This window comes from Phyllostomus hastatus, unplaced genomic scaffold (assembly GCF_019186645.2).
Source record: "Phyllostomus hastatus isolate PE091 unplaced genomic scaffold, TTU_PhHast_1.1 phas_scaffold_60, whole genome shotgun sequence".
NCBI classification, from domain to species: domain Eukaryota; kingdom Metazoa; phylum Chordata; class Mammalia; order Chiroptera; family Phyllostomidae; genus Phyllostomus; species Phyllostomus hastatus.
Window position 1 is genome coordinate 8,676,313 of NW_025334038.1, and position 15,012 is coordinate 8,691,324.

A 15,012-nucleotide genomic window follows, 5' to 3' on the forward strand; every position below is an offset into this window, starting at 1 on the left:
TCCAAAGAACATAAGGACCCCTATGTTCATTGCAGCATTATTTATAACTGCAAGATATGGAAGCATCCCAAGTATCCATCAGTAGATGAGTGGATAAAACAACTATGGGACACTTACACAATGGAATAGAACTTGGCTGTAAAAAAAAAAAAAAAAAGGAAAGGAAATTTTACCATATGCCACAGCATGGATGAAAATGGAGAACATTACGCTAAGTGAGATAAGCCAGTCAGAGAAAGAAAAATACCATATGATTTCAGTCATATGTGGAATCCAATGAACAAACATGGAAAACAGAGACAGACTCATAGATAGAGAGCAGGCTGACAGCTATGGTGGAAAAGATTAGGGGGTGGAAGGATCAAGCAAAAAGTAAAAGGGATTCATGGACATGGACAACAGTGTGGTGATTACTGGGTGAAGAAAGCAAAAGAGACTCTGATAAGAAAATATTCAATAGGGCTATTGCCCAAATGTTAAACTAGAGATAAAAGCAAGAATTGAGCCCTATCAAAAAACATGGAGCAGATAGTATAAAATGGAAACAAGAGTCAAATCATTGCTTTCAGATATTCAACATGTATGCCAAACAGACATAGACCTACAAGCTTAGTAAACATAGTGGTCAGAATAAGGAAGACAAAAAAAGATAAATGAAAATGAGGTGAGAAAGAATGTCCTAAAATATGTTTAATGTATTTAAGGGATAAATAAGTTGTTTTTTTAAAGCCCCATAAAAAATTATGTGCCAAAAAAAATTATGTGCCAAGATATTAAAAAAAATTTCTTTTAATATTCTTGCCCTGATTGCCAGCCTCTGATTCTTTCCCTTAAAAAATATTTTATTTCTGGCACTTTAAACAGAAGAGGCTCTTATATACATAAGTGCCCCCTCCCCACGTATTCTAGAAAATACCTACCTCTACTCATATCCTTGTTTATTGCTTCTATTGTTAATTCAGTGTTACTTTCTGATAGGCATCAGACTGAATTCTTCTATAGTTGTTGCATCTTAATTGAATAGCAGACTTTCTGAAAGCACAAACTTCTACCTGGACTTGTATTTAGTGTTACAAGGGATAGAATAAACATATATTTTAAAGACTTTCAATGATTGGAGGGGAAAGATGGTGGCTTCACTCTAGGCAGCGTGATTCTTGGCTTCTGTGAAGAGGAGGGAAACTCACGGATTGGTGGAGGAACAGAGCAAGTGGCCTAGGTTACCGAAACATTTTTGAAAACAGGACATCAAAAATTATTGCAATCATTGAAAAACCAGACGGTAAGGAGACTGCTTTAGGACAAAAGGGACCCAGGGATCAGCGTGGGGACCAGGGGGGTTGCAGTCCCCAGGCCTGGTGCTCCCGGGTCTGCCTCAGGGCTCCTGGGAAAGGGGAGTCACTGCTCCCTCCCCGGAATATGGGGGTTGAGCAACACTAGGGGAGACCTTGTTGCTTGAAGGCACAGAGAGGCCAGTTGGACTGAGGAAAACATCACCCAGGGACTGTGAACACCCACCCAGAGGCTGGGGAGAAGTGAGTGCCTACAGCTGGCACGAACAGGGGCGGCCTGGAAGTGCGCCCGCACCCCTAGCCCAGTGGGAGTGTGGATCGGTGGAAAACCCAGACATTGAAGCCCCGATCCAGGAAAGGACACAGGCGTTCTTAGGTTTCTGGAGCCTGTGGTGCTGAACTGTGGAAGTGTGCACCCCATTGGGAATCCTGACTCTCTCGCTGTGAACCCGGAAGGGACGTGGCGCTTAGTGCGTTCCTAGAGCGTGAAACTCAAAAATTTGGTGGATGAGCACGCCCTTTTATGATCCCCAGAGATGGCACCATGAATCCCAAAACATCACGGGTGCTTCCTGAGATCATAGAGCTTGCCGTGGTGTAATTTGGGGGAAGGGCAAGGCCCAGGAGCTAGCATCCTGAAACTGAAAAGTCGCAGTAGCCCTTCGGGGGCCCCAGAGCCCGGGAGACCACGGCAGTGAGCTCTGGAGAGCGAGCCTGCTCAGGAGCACCCAGGGTCCTGTAGGGGAAAGTCAGATTGGCCCTGGAGATACTACCTGAGAGACTTACTGAGATTTGGCTGGAAAGAGTAATAAGCATTTCAAACGTCCCTCAGCCAGCTGAAGCCAGCAAGATCAGAAAAGCTGGTCTGGCCAGTTAGAAACCAACAAGAAGTTATTTTGTTTTGTTTTGTTTTGTCTTGTTTTGTTTGTTTTTGTGGCTGTTGTTGGTTGATTGATTTTACCTTGTGTTTTAAGTGACATTTTATTTTTCAATTCTTATTATTTTTATATATCTCAATCCCTTATGTTTCTCTTCCATTCATCCTAGTATTATTCTTTCCACTCCAAATTTATCTCTCCTGCACTCCATCTTCTGCTTTTTTCCTTTTTTTATCTTGCAAATTACTGTAAATTTGTATTATCTTTTTCTCACTTTTCTGACATTTTTTTATCTTAATAGTATTTTGGTATTCTTTTTCTTTCTGTATAATCTTCTTTGCTTGACTGGTTATATTGTCATTTGATAGGTTCCCCCTGGTATCTCAGTCACGTTGTGTTGATAATTTACTATCTTTCACCTGTGTTCCATTAATACACCTCTCAAGGTTCTATACTCCTTATTATTGGTATCTAGATCTCATTGATTCTGCCACAAGACTGTTGCTTTACTATTGCTGTTAATAAGACCTAGTTCATACAATTGTAAATACTACTCAACACCCCTACCTGATTTCAGCCCACTTTGCAATTTCCTGAACTATACTATTGTGGGGGTTGTCTCTATTCTTTTACACACTACTCCTGTTTACTAATCTTTATTCCAACCCTACCTTAGAATTTGACCTCCCACAGCCTCACAGCTTTCTAGTCCCAACTAACAATCCTTTTGTCCCCAATAAGAGTCTTACCTTCTTTCCATTCTTTCTAAAATGTGGATAGTGGGGTGGAGGATCACAGTTAACACTATAAGGAGCCAAAGGATAACCCATCTCTTCTCTACTGGCTGCTAATGTAAATATTATAGTATCCTGTCTTGCTGTCTTAAACCATTTTGCCTTACTCCTCGAACTGATCACAAAAAAGAGTAGGAGGAAGTTGTGAACACCAGGATACACGAAGGAGACTGCACCACTGAATCTCACAAGTATTCTACCACAGAAGTTCACACCATAATTACAGGGAACCAGATCATATCAATTTAAGAAACAGAGGCTAACAAGAAGAAACCCACGAACAATGAGAAAACAAAGAAACAATCCCCAATTGAAGGGAAAGGAGGAAGCCTCCGGAAAAATGCTAAATGAAATAGAGGCAACTCAACTATTAGATAGTGAGTTCAAAACAATGATTATCAGGAAGTTCAATGAACTCACGATGAGCTATCAGAAACTAGAGGGAAGCTATAACAATCTCACTGCAAACTATATAAACATGAAAAAGGAAATAGAAACTCTCAACAAGGGCCAAGAGGAAATGAAGAATGCCATTTCTGAACTGAGGAACACAGTAGAAGGAATGAAAAGCAGGATTGATGAAGCAGAGGATTGGATTAGCGAGCTAGAGGACAAAGTAGAAAACAACATCCAGAAAGAGCAAGAAAAGGAAAAGAGGCTCAGAAAGAATGAAGAGGGATTAAGAGAAATGCAAGACAATATGAAACACAATAATATCTGTATAATAGGGATACCAGAAGGAGAAGAAGAAGAGCAAGGGATCGAAAACCTAGTTGAAAAAGTAATGAAGGAAAACTTCGCTAATTTGATGAGAGAAAAAATCACACAAATTCAGGAAACACAGAGTCCCAATCAAGAGGAACCCAAAGAGGCCCACCTCAAGACACATCATAATAAAAATGGCAAAATTTTAAGACAAAGAGAGAATCTTAAAGGCAGCAAGGGAGAAACAGGAAGTAACATACAAGGGAGACCCAATAAGGCTAACAGCTGACTTCTCAATGGAAACACTTCAAGCCAGAAGAGAATGGCAAGAATACTCCAAGTAATGAGAACCAGAGGTCTGAAACCAAGGCTACTTTATCCAGCAAGGCTCTCAATCAAGATAGAAGGCCAAACAAGAAGCTTCCCAGGCAAAAGAAGTCTAAAAGAATACACCTCCACCAAACCAGCTCTGCAAGAGATTCTAAAGGGACTGCTTTAAGGAAGAAAGAAAAAGAGAGACAGAGAGGAACACTCATTCATAAAAGACAATGAATAAGTACCTATCAATAATAACCTTAAACGTAAATGGATTAAATGCTCCAATCAAAAGACATAGAATAGTTGAATGGATAAGAAAAAATGATCCACATATATGCTGCCTACAAGAGACACACTTTAGGATAAAAGACCTGCACAGGCTGAAAGTGAAGGGCTGGAAACAAATCTTCCAAGCAAATGGACAGGAAAAAAAAGCCAGGGTAGCAATACTCATATCAGACAAAATAGACTTCCAAAAAAGGTCCATAAAGAGAGATCCAGAAGGTCACTTCATAATACTTAAGGGAAGAATGCACCAAGAAGACATAAATATTGTAAATATATATGCACCCAACATAGGAGCACCCAAATACATAAAGAAAATTTTAGAGGACTTCAAGAAAGATATGGAGAGCAACACAATTATAGTGGGGAATTTTAATACCCCACTATCAAAAATGGACAGATCTTCCAAACAAAATATCAACAAAGATATTGTGGCATTGAACAATACCCTTGATGAAATGGACTTTACTGATAAATACAAAGCCCTCCATCCAAAAGAAGCTAAATGCACATTCTTTTCAAATGTACACAGAACATTTTCAAAGACTGACCACATGATAGGACATAAAAGAAGCCTGAACAATTTCAAGAAAATTGAAATCATACAAGCATTCTCTCAGACCACAAGGGACTGAAGCTAGACACCAACTTGAAGGAAAAAAAACCCAAACACTCAAAATCATGGAGATTAAATAGCATGCTATTAAACAATGGATGGGTCAAGAGTGATATTAGGGAAGAAATCAAAAGGTTTCTGGAAACAAATGAAAACGAACTCACAATAACCCAAAACTTATGGGACACAGCCAAGGCAGTCCTGAGAGGGAAGTTCATAGTGATACAGGCATTCCTAAAAAAGGTAGAAACATTCCAAACAACCTAATCCTACATCTACAAGAACTCGAGGAACAACAACAAAGACAGCCCAGAGCAAGCAGAAGGAAGGAAATAACCAAGATCAGAGCAGAATTAAATGACATAGAGACTAAAAGCAAAATTCTAAGGATCAACGAATCTAAGAGCTGGTTCTTTGAAAAGATAAACAAAATTGACAAGCCTTGAAGCAGACTCATCAAGAAAAAAAGAGAGAAGACCCAAATAAACACAATCAGAAATAAAAAAGGAGAGATTACAACAGATACCACAGAAATACAAAGGATTGTAAGAAATTACTACAAAGAACTGTATGCCAAGAAATTTGAAAACCTAGGTGAAATGGACAAATTTCTAGAAAAATATAACCTTCCAAAACTCAATGAAAAAGCAGCAGAAAGCCTGAACAGACCAATAACAACAAAAGAAATTGAAGCAGTAATCAAAAAACTCCCAACACACAAAAGCCCTGGACCAGATGGGTTTCACAGGAGAATTCTACAAAGCATTTAAGGAAGAGCTAAACCCTATCCTTCACAGACTATTCCAAAAAATCCAAAAAGATGGGAGACTCCCAAACTCTTTTTATGAGGCCAACATCATCCTAATTCCAAAACCAGACAAAGACACAACAAAGAAAGAAAACTTCAGGCCAATATCACTGATGAACATTGATGCTAAAATCCTCAACAAAATACTGGCAAACCGCATCCAACATTACATTAAGAAAGATCATACACCGTGTCCAAGTGGGATTCATTCCAGGGATACAAGGATGGTACAATATTCGCAAATCAGTAAATGTAATACATCACGTAAACAAAAGCAAAGACAAAAACCACATGATCATATCAATAGATGCAGAAAAAGCATTTGATAAGGTTCAGCACCCATTTATGATAAAAACACTCAGCAAAGTGGGAATAGAGGGAGCATTCCTCAACATAATAAAGACCATATATGAGAGACCTACAGCCAACATCATACTCAATGGGCAAAAATTAAAATCTTTTCCACTAAGATCAGGAACAAGACAAGGCTGTCCACTTTCACCACTTCTATTCAATATAATACTGGAAGTTTTGGCCACAGCAATCAGACAAGAAAAAGAAATAAAAGGCATCCAAAGAGGGAAGGAGGAAACAAAACTGTCACTGTTTGCAGATGACATGATAGTGTACATAGAAAATCCTATAGACTCCACCAAAAAACTGCTTGACCTAATAAATGAATTTGGCAAAACAGCAGGATACAAAGTCAATATGCAGAAATCAAAGACATTTCTGTACACCAATAATGAAACAGAAGAAGCAGAAATCAAGGAAAAAATCCTATTTGAAATAGCAAAAAGAAAAATAAAATACCCAGGAATAAACCTAACCAAAGAGGTTAAAGACCTGTATTTAGAAAACTACATAACACTCAGGAAAGAAATCAAGGAAGACACAAACAAATGGAAACATATACCGTGTTCATGGATTGGAAGAATTAATATCAGCAAAATGTCCATACTACCTAAAGCAATTTACACATTCAATGAAATTCCTATTAAAGTACCAATGGCTTATTTCACAGATATAGAACAAACACTTCAAAAATTTATATGGAACCATAAAAGACCCTGAATAGCTGCTGAAATTTTGAGAAAGAAGAGTAAAGTAGGAGGTATCACAATACCTGACACTAAACTATATTACAAGGCCACTGTAATCAAAACTGCCTGGTACTGGCATAAAAACAGGCACATAGACTAATGGAACAGAACAGAGAGCCCAGAAATAAACCCAAGTCTCTATGGTCAATTAATATTTGACAAAGGAGGCAGCAACATAAAATGGAGTAAAAATACCTCTTCAACAAATGGTGTTGGGAGAACTGGACAGCTATGTGCAAAAAAACTGAAACTCAAGCACCAACTTACACCATATACAAAAATAAATTCAAAGTGGATAAAAGACTTAAATATAAAATGTGACACCATTAAAGTCCTAGAGGACAACGTAGGTAGGAAAATCTCAGATATTTCACACAGAAACTTTTTTACTGACTTGTCCCCTAAAGCAAGGGACATAAAGGAAAGAATAAACAAATGGGACCTCATCAAAATTAAAAGCTTCTGCACAGCAAAAGAAAACAGTATCAAAATTAAAAGAGAACCAACTGTATGGGAAAACATATTTGCCAATGATACCTCAGACCAGGGTTTAATCTCCAAAATATATAAAGAACTTACACAACTACACTCTAAGAAGACAAGGAATCCAATTAAAAAATGGGCAAAGGACTTGAACAGACACTTCTCCAAGGAGGACATACAGAAAATCCAAAGACACATGAAACGATGTTCAATATCACTAGCTATCAGAGAGATGCAAATTAAAACCATAATGAGATACCACTTCACACCAGTCAGAATGGCCATCATAAACAAAGCAACAAACAACAAGTGTTGGAGAGGTTGTGGAGAAAAGGGGGTCCCTAGTGCACTGTTGGTGGGACTGTAGACTGGTACAACCACTATGGAAAGCAGTATGGAACTTCCTCAGAAAACTAAAAATGGATCTGCCTTTTGACCCTGCAATTCCACTGCTGGGACTCTATCCTAAGAATACTAAAACACCAATCCAAAATAACCTATGCATCCCAATGTTCATAGCAGCACAAGTTACAATAGCTAGATGCTGGAAGCAACCTAGATGCCCATCAGTAAATGAATGGATCAAAAAACTATGGTACATTTACACAATGGAATTCTATGCAGCAGAAAGAAAGAAGGAGCTCCTACCCTTTGCAACAGCGTGGATGGAGCTGGAAAACATTATGCTAAGAGAAACAAGCCAGGCAGTGAAAGACAAATAACATATGGTCTCACCTTTAACAGGAACCTAAACAACAAAACAAAGAAACAAGCAAAATATAACCAAAGACACTGAAATGGAGGACAGGCTGACAGTGACCACGAGGGAGAGATGAGGGAATTTCAGGGGACAATGGGAAGGGTTCACAGCAACAAATTTAAAGGACACATGGATAAAAACTAGGAGAGGGTGGTAATGGGAGGGAAGGGGGGAGGGTTGGGAGGGTGGGCTGGATTGGGAGTAAAAGGGAGAAAACTGTACTTGAACAAACATTAAAATAAAATAAAATAAAATAAAATAAAATAAAATAAAATAAAATAAAATAAAAGACTTTCAATGATTACTAATACATAGTTATATACTGTACACAGATTACTATACGTAGATACACTTTGCCTCCTTGTACAACCAAAAGAAGGATAACATCAAATTTAAAAACAAAAAGAACCAGAACTGCCAAAAAATTGAACTGTATGGAAGTCCAACAACCAAGTAGTTAAAGAAGAAATATTCATCCAGACTGGTAGGAGGGGAAAGTGGACACAAGACAAGGGAGCAACTGGCAGATCAAGAGGTCCCACATTCATGTGCAGATAAGACAGGAAGAACAACTGGAGAGCAAGACAGACTGGGCAACACAGGGTTACAGTGGGAAAGCAAAGACTCAAAACTTCTAGTGGTAAAAACCTGTGGGTGTTGCAGCAGCAGGGGAAACTCCCAGCCTTACAGGAGAGTTTGTTGGAGAGACCCACAGGGTCCTAGAATGTACACGGTTCCACCCACCTGAAAATACGCACCAGAAGGGCCTAATTTGCTTGTGGGTAGTGGGGGAAGTGACTGAATGTAGAGCAAGAGCCAAGCAAGCACCATTGTTCCCTCTTGGACACCTCCCCCACATATAGCACCACAACACAGTGAAATGGGTTGCCCCACCCTGGAGAACATCTAATGCTCCCCCCACTTACAACACCCTCAACAGGTGTGCTAACACAAAGAAATATGACCCAAATGAAAGAACAGATCAGACTCCAGAAAAAGAATGAAGCAATGAGGAGATAACCAACCTATCAGATGCAGAGTTCCAAACACTGCTAATCAGGATGCTCACAGAAATGGTTGAGTTCAGTCAGAAAATAAAGGAAGAAGTGAAATCTATACAAAGTGAAACAAAAAGAAATATACAGGGAACCAACAGTGAAGGCAAGGGAACTGGTTCTCAAATCAATGATTTGGAGTAAAAGGAAGAAATAAACATTCAGCCAGAACAGAATTAAGAAATAAGAATTCAAAAAAATGAGAAGAGGCTGAGGAACCTCTGAGACAACTTTAAAGGTTACAACATCTGAATCATAAGGATGCCAGAAAGAGAAGAGGAAGAGCAAGGTTTTGAAGTTATTTGAACAAATGAAAGAAAACTTCCCTAATCTGGCAGGAGAAATAGACTTTCAGGAAGTCCAGGAAGCTCAGAGACTCCCAAAGAAATCGAACCAAAGGAGGAACACACCAAGACACATAATTAAATTTCCCAAGATTACAGACAAGGAGAGAATCTTAAAAGCAGCAAGATAAATGCAGAGAGTTACCTACAAAGGAGTTCCCAGAAGATTATCAGCTGATTAATCAAAAGAAACCCTACAGGTAAGAAAGGACTGGAAAGTAGTATTCAAAGTCATGAAAGGCAAGAACCTACATCCAACATAGCTTATGTAGCAAAGCTATCATTTAGAATGGAAGGGCAAAGTGTTTTCCCAGATAAGGTCAAGTTAAAGGAGTTCATCATCACCAAGCACATATTATATGAAATGTTAAAGGGACTTATCTAAGAAAAAGAAGATCAAAACTATGAACAGTAAAATGAGAAAAAACTCACAACTATTGACAACTGAACCTAAAACACCGAAAACAAACAAACAAACAAACATACTAAGCCAACAACTAGAATAGAAACAGAATCATAGAAATGGAGATCACATGGAGTGTTATTAGTGGGGGGGCGGGGGTTGTGGGGGCAGAGAATGGGAAAAGATACAGGGACAAGAAGCACAATTGGTAGGAAAGAAATAGACGGGGGGGGGGGGGGGAGGTTAAGAATAGTATAGGGAATGGAGAAGCCAAAGAAGTTATATGTACAACCCATGAATATGAACTAAGGGTGGGGGTGATGGGAGAGGGGTGCAGGGTGGAGGGGGATAAAGGGGAAAAAATGGGACAACTGTAATAGCATAATCAATAAAATATACTACAAAATAATTCCTGAGATCAGTTTTATGATTTGTGTAGAATATTACATGCCTTGTGGCAAATACCCTGCAGCTGCTTGGCTTGACATTCATGGCTTGCCCTTATAAATTCGGCCTTCTCTATTGGTTCTTCTCTCTTGGTCTCTCCTTGTTTTCTTATAAGCTATAATTCTGAATCCCTGTCTTTGCTTTAATTGCCTAGACCAGAGCTAGAGTACAGTACCCCAAAACTATCTGATAATATCTGATACTGTCTTCAAGATGCAAATTGAGTCTCATAATCTCAGTCTGACCCCATGATTCCATGATCATCTTTCACCAACTTTTAATTTCATTTCTTCTTTTATTGAACAAGTATTTGTTGAATGCCTGCTGTGGGACAGACACTATTCTTTGTCTTAGATGTAGAGCTGAGAACAAAACAAGTTCCTGTTCTCAAGGAGTCTATATTTGAGCATGGTGATGCAGATAGTAAACACTTTATATAATATCAGGTAGTTATAAATGCCAATGAAGGAATATAAAACAGGGAAAGGGGGACCAAAAATGATATCATCATGGGCAGAGGGTGCTTACATAGATGATCAGAGGAGGCCATATTACAAGGAGACATTGAGCAGTGTTCTGATGTGTAGAGGAGTGTAGGTGATGTAGGAAGTTTGAGATAAAGTATTCTGGTGGAAGGCTTGTCAAGACTTGTATTAGGTATCTATTGCTGCAAAAACAAGTTATCCCAAAACTAAATGGCTTAAAATTACAATAAATATTTATTATCTCACAGTTTTTATGGGCCAAGAATTTGAAAGTGACTTAATTGGGGGGTTTTTGCTCAAAGTTTCTTAAGAGATTGCAGTTAAGATGTCAGTTAAGATGCCAGCACATGCCTACCCTTGGCATGTGCTGGAGGATCCAATTCTAAAAAGGCTCACTAATATAATGCTGGTTGTTGACATGAGGCCTCAGTAGGTCTCCACATGGATCTCTCCAAGGGCTGCCCGAGTGTCCTCATGACACAGTGGCTGGCTGGCTTCTCCCAGAGCAAATTGTCTAAGATGGGGCAAAGGTAGAAGCCACATGTCTTATGTGTCTTAACTTAGAGGTCACACACCATTGTCTCTGCAAAATCCAATTGTTTCATGTGGATAGAGGGAAAAAAAGGTTCTATAAAAAGTAACCTCACAGTGTGATCTGATCATAAATTCTTAACTGGGCAGGTTATGATGGGTAGTCAGTCACACCCCAGGCATATAACCTTTTAGTGAAAGATTTATCTTTGCCTTAAGCAAGCCCTTTCTATTGTTTCTGTGCATATAAGTTAACATACCTTTGAAATAAGCACCCCCAAGAGAGCACACAATCATCGCTATCTTGTAATCCAACCCTTGCCTTGCTTTCTCCCACCTGCATGTAAACTTCCATAAATTCTCTCCTTAATTTCAATGCACAGAAGATACAGTACTGTTATTCTCTGGAGTATTTGAGATCATGTTTCCCAGTATGCCTTCAGTTTGGCTCTAATAAACTCATAAAAATCTGTTCAGATTTGGATATTTCTTAAGTCAACACAAAGATCAACCCTATTCAGTATAGGAGCAGACTATATAAGGACATAAATACCAGGAGTTGGGCTCATTAAAGATCCTCCTGGAGGCTAGCCACCATAAGGCTCTGATAAGGAGAAAGCTTGGTAAGTTCAAGGAACATGAAGAAGCAGAATGGAATTACAGTAGAATTATGAGGAGGAGCATAAGAAAAGACAAGGTCTGAGAGGGAACAGGAAGTCAAGTCATGCTGGACTTGCCAGGCCAAAGTAGGGACTTCTAATTGTCACTGAGTGAAAGGAAGAGTTATCAGAGGGTTGCAGGGTAATTTATTGAATCAGTAAATTTTGTTCATTCTTCCAACATTTTCCCTTACACCCTTATCCATTCTCTGCCCCTGGGCTTAGGTTGAACAGAAAGCATAAACAGCCTAAGGTTAAGGAATCCTGCTGGGTTGGTAGAAACCTAATCTCTAGGGCTGAAGAACTTTCAAGGGATTTCTACCAGGTTTCCTTGAGGAGAAGAGGAGGAAATACTGCTTTAAGAAGCCCCAGGCTGGAAGAAAATGTTCTCAGAGGGACTGAAAGCCATTTACAATCTTGGGCCCTGGTTTTGCTCCCTTGTGAACTGGGATAGGATGGGAATGGCTTTATAGGCACCTGGGAGGGGAGAGTTGAAGCAGACATGAGTACAGTTTGTGAGGTGAATGAATCAACAATAACTAGTGTGGTACTATGTCAGCCTCAGGACATTTTCACATGTCTTTTTAGGAGCTAGGTCCCCAACGTCATTGAAGTTGAATTTCTCACCTGAATTTCTCCGTCTGATAGGAGATAGGCTCATAGTAATTAGCAAGTTCAATGAAAAGAATGTAATAGTCTGTGCCCACTTTGGCAGCACATATACTAAAAAAAAAAAAAATTGGAACAGAGAAGATTAGAATGGCCCCTGAGCAAGGATGATATGCAAATTCATAAGGCATCCCATCAAAAAAAGGAAATACAGTATTTTTAGTCACCTCCTTTTGTGTGCTGATATTAATTCATAACATATAGCTAATGTGTTGTATCTAATTTCATCACTGTTAATGTTTACTAATTGGGGCTGAGATAAAGTTCTTGGCTTATAGATCACATTGGAACAGACATTTTAAATCCAGATAGATTCCCACAGAGTAGTTCACCTCTTTGTCTGCATTGTCATATTGAGATGTGATAATGGCTTTGTCTGTCATTCTTTGTAGCAGCTGAGTCTCTTTAATTTGGGCTTCCAGCTGCAATTACTGCAGATGTTACCAGACTGAAGCGGCCCATTTGCCTGTGTGCATCAAAGCCTTATATGGCACAAAGAGGAGTTTGGGCCAAGAAAGTAAGGATTTATTAAGGAGGTGGCACCATGCCTCCTCCTTGAGTCATGCTCAAAGTAGCTCATGCTCAAAGACCTGGCTCTCTGGTGGCTTCCAGGGGAGAGGTTATATAGGGAAAAAAATCACTAATCAAAGTGGAACCACCTTTTGACCCAGCAATTCCACTGCTGAGATTATACCCTAAGAACACTGAAACACCAATTCAAAAGAACCTATGCACCCCAATGTTCATAGCAGCACAATTTATAATAGCCAAATGCAGGAAACAACCTAAGTACCCATCAGTAAATGAATGGATCAAAAAACTATGGTACATTTACACTATGGAATACTACACAGCAGAGGGAAAGAGGGAGCTCCTACCCTTTGTGACAATATGAATGGCACTGGAGAGCATTATGCTAAGTGAAACAAGCCAGGTGGTGGAAGACAAATACCATGTGATCTCACCTATAAGTAGAACCTAATCAACAAAACAAATAAGCAAGCAAAATGTAACCAGAGACAGTGAAATTAAGAACAAACTGACAGTAACCAGAGGGGAGGTGGGAAGGGATAATAAGTGGAGAAGGGAGAAGGGTTTTCAGCAACATGTATAAAGGACACATGGACAAAACCAAAGGGGGGGTAGGATCAAGGGTGGGGAGTGGGGATGGCTGGGGTGGGGGCAGCAGAGGGGGGAAATGGAGACAACTGTACTTGAACAGCAATAAAAAAATCATTAATCATGGTGACTAAGGAGTTAAGAGTCCTGGCCTCTACTGATTAGTTGGTGCTAGACTAGGGGATAATTGATCATCACATCTGATCAGCCATCGAGTTGTTCTGTCCAACTTCATCAGGATTTGTTTTGTGGGATTATTTAGCATTCCTGGGTCTTGAACTAAAATACAACTGAGGCCAAAATATTGTCTTTCATTTTATTGAAAATTCTGTTTCTATAGTCAGTAGACCCAGGACCTTGTTCCTAAGACTACTGGATGCTGACTAGAACTCATTGTCCTGAGGGCTTAATGATTAAGCAAGGATGAGACAGGTGGGTGAGTCAGGGTGCTGAATGATGCCTGTTTGAGTCAAAGGAAAAAAGTCAAAAGAAAGAACAAGTTAAAGAAGTAAGGTTTCTGTGCTGTTACATAGACATCTACCTAAATAATGGTAACTTAAAAGAAAATGCAGAACTCTGGCTTACAGAAAGCCATCTTTGCCAAGATGTCTTGTTTGATGGCCAGACCCACTCTAGAGGAGCATTCTTGGGTCCAGGGATGGAGCATTGGTTGCTGTACTCTGCTGCAGTTATATCATCATTGACTCTGGCTGGCCAGTGATAGCAGAGGCTCAGAGCACACTGGTGAAGGCAGCTGAGAAGGTGGTGGCTGCTTTTATGGGTCATTGCACATTCTAGGAAATATTTTCCATGTTTGTACTGGTGAAGGTTATTGAAGTCAAGCTGCCTGGATTTACCAGTGCTGATGACTGATTTACATTTGGGAAGAGGAGCTTGATGGCTGTTAAGTCTGGCAAGACCTTTCAGAGATGTTGATGGAAGGATGACAGAAACAGGTGGCTGTATTGTCTTATATGATTTAAGAACCTGTGTGTTCTGTGTTGTAGATTGTGTTCCCAGAGAAAACAGTGGGAAACTGAGATTTCCATGTAGGAAATTTATGATGGGAAGAGCTGCTCTTAGTATAACATCAATGGGTGAGTGAAGGAAACAGGGATAAACAGAAGAAAAGAATAAATTACTATCCAGTCACAACAAAGACCTCAACTGTTCACTTAAGGAGCACTGGACCTATAGGTTATCCTGACTGAGACAAAGGCATCTTCATTCCCATCATCTTCCCACCCCGATTTTAGTT

General features: G+C 39.6%; 1 non-coding gene across 1 annotated transcript; it reads left to right on the plus strand.

The window, feature by feature from the left end:
- The first annotated feature begins 12,673 nt into the window (after positions 1–12,673).
- Positions 12,674–12,777, plus strand: LOC123810535. Its single transcript, XR_006784262.1, has one exon. It is a non-coding gene; the product is annotated as a U6 spliceosomal RNA (small nuclear RNA).
- The last annotated feature ends 2,235 nt before the right edge of the window (positions 12,778–15,012 follow it).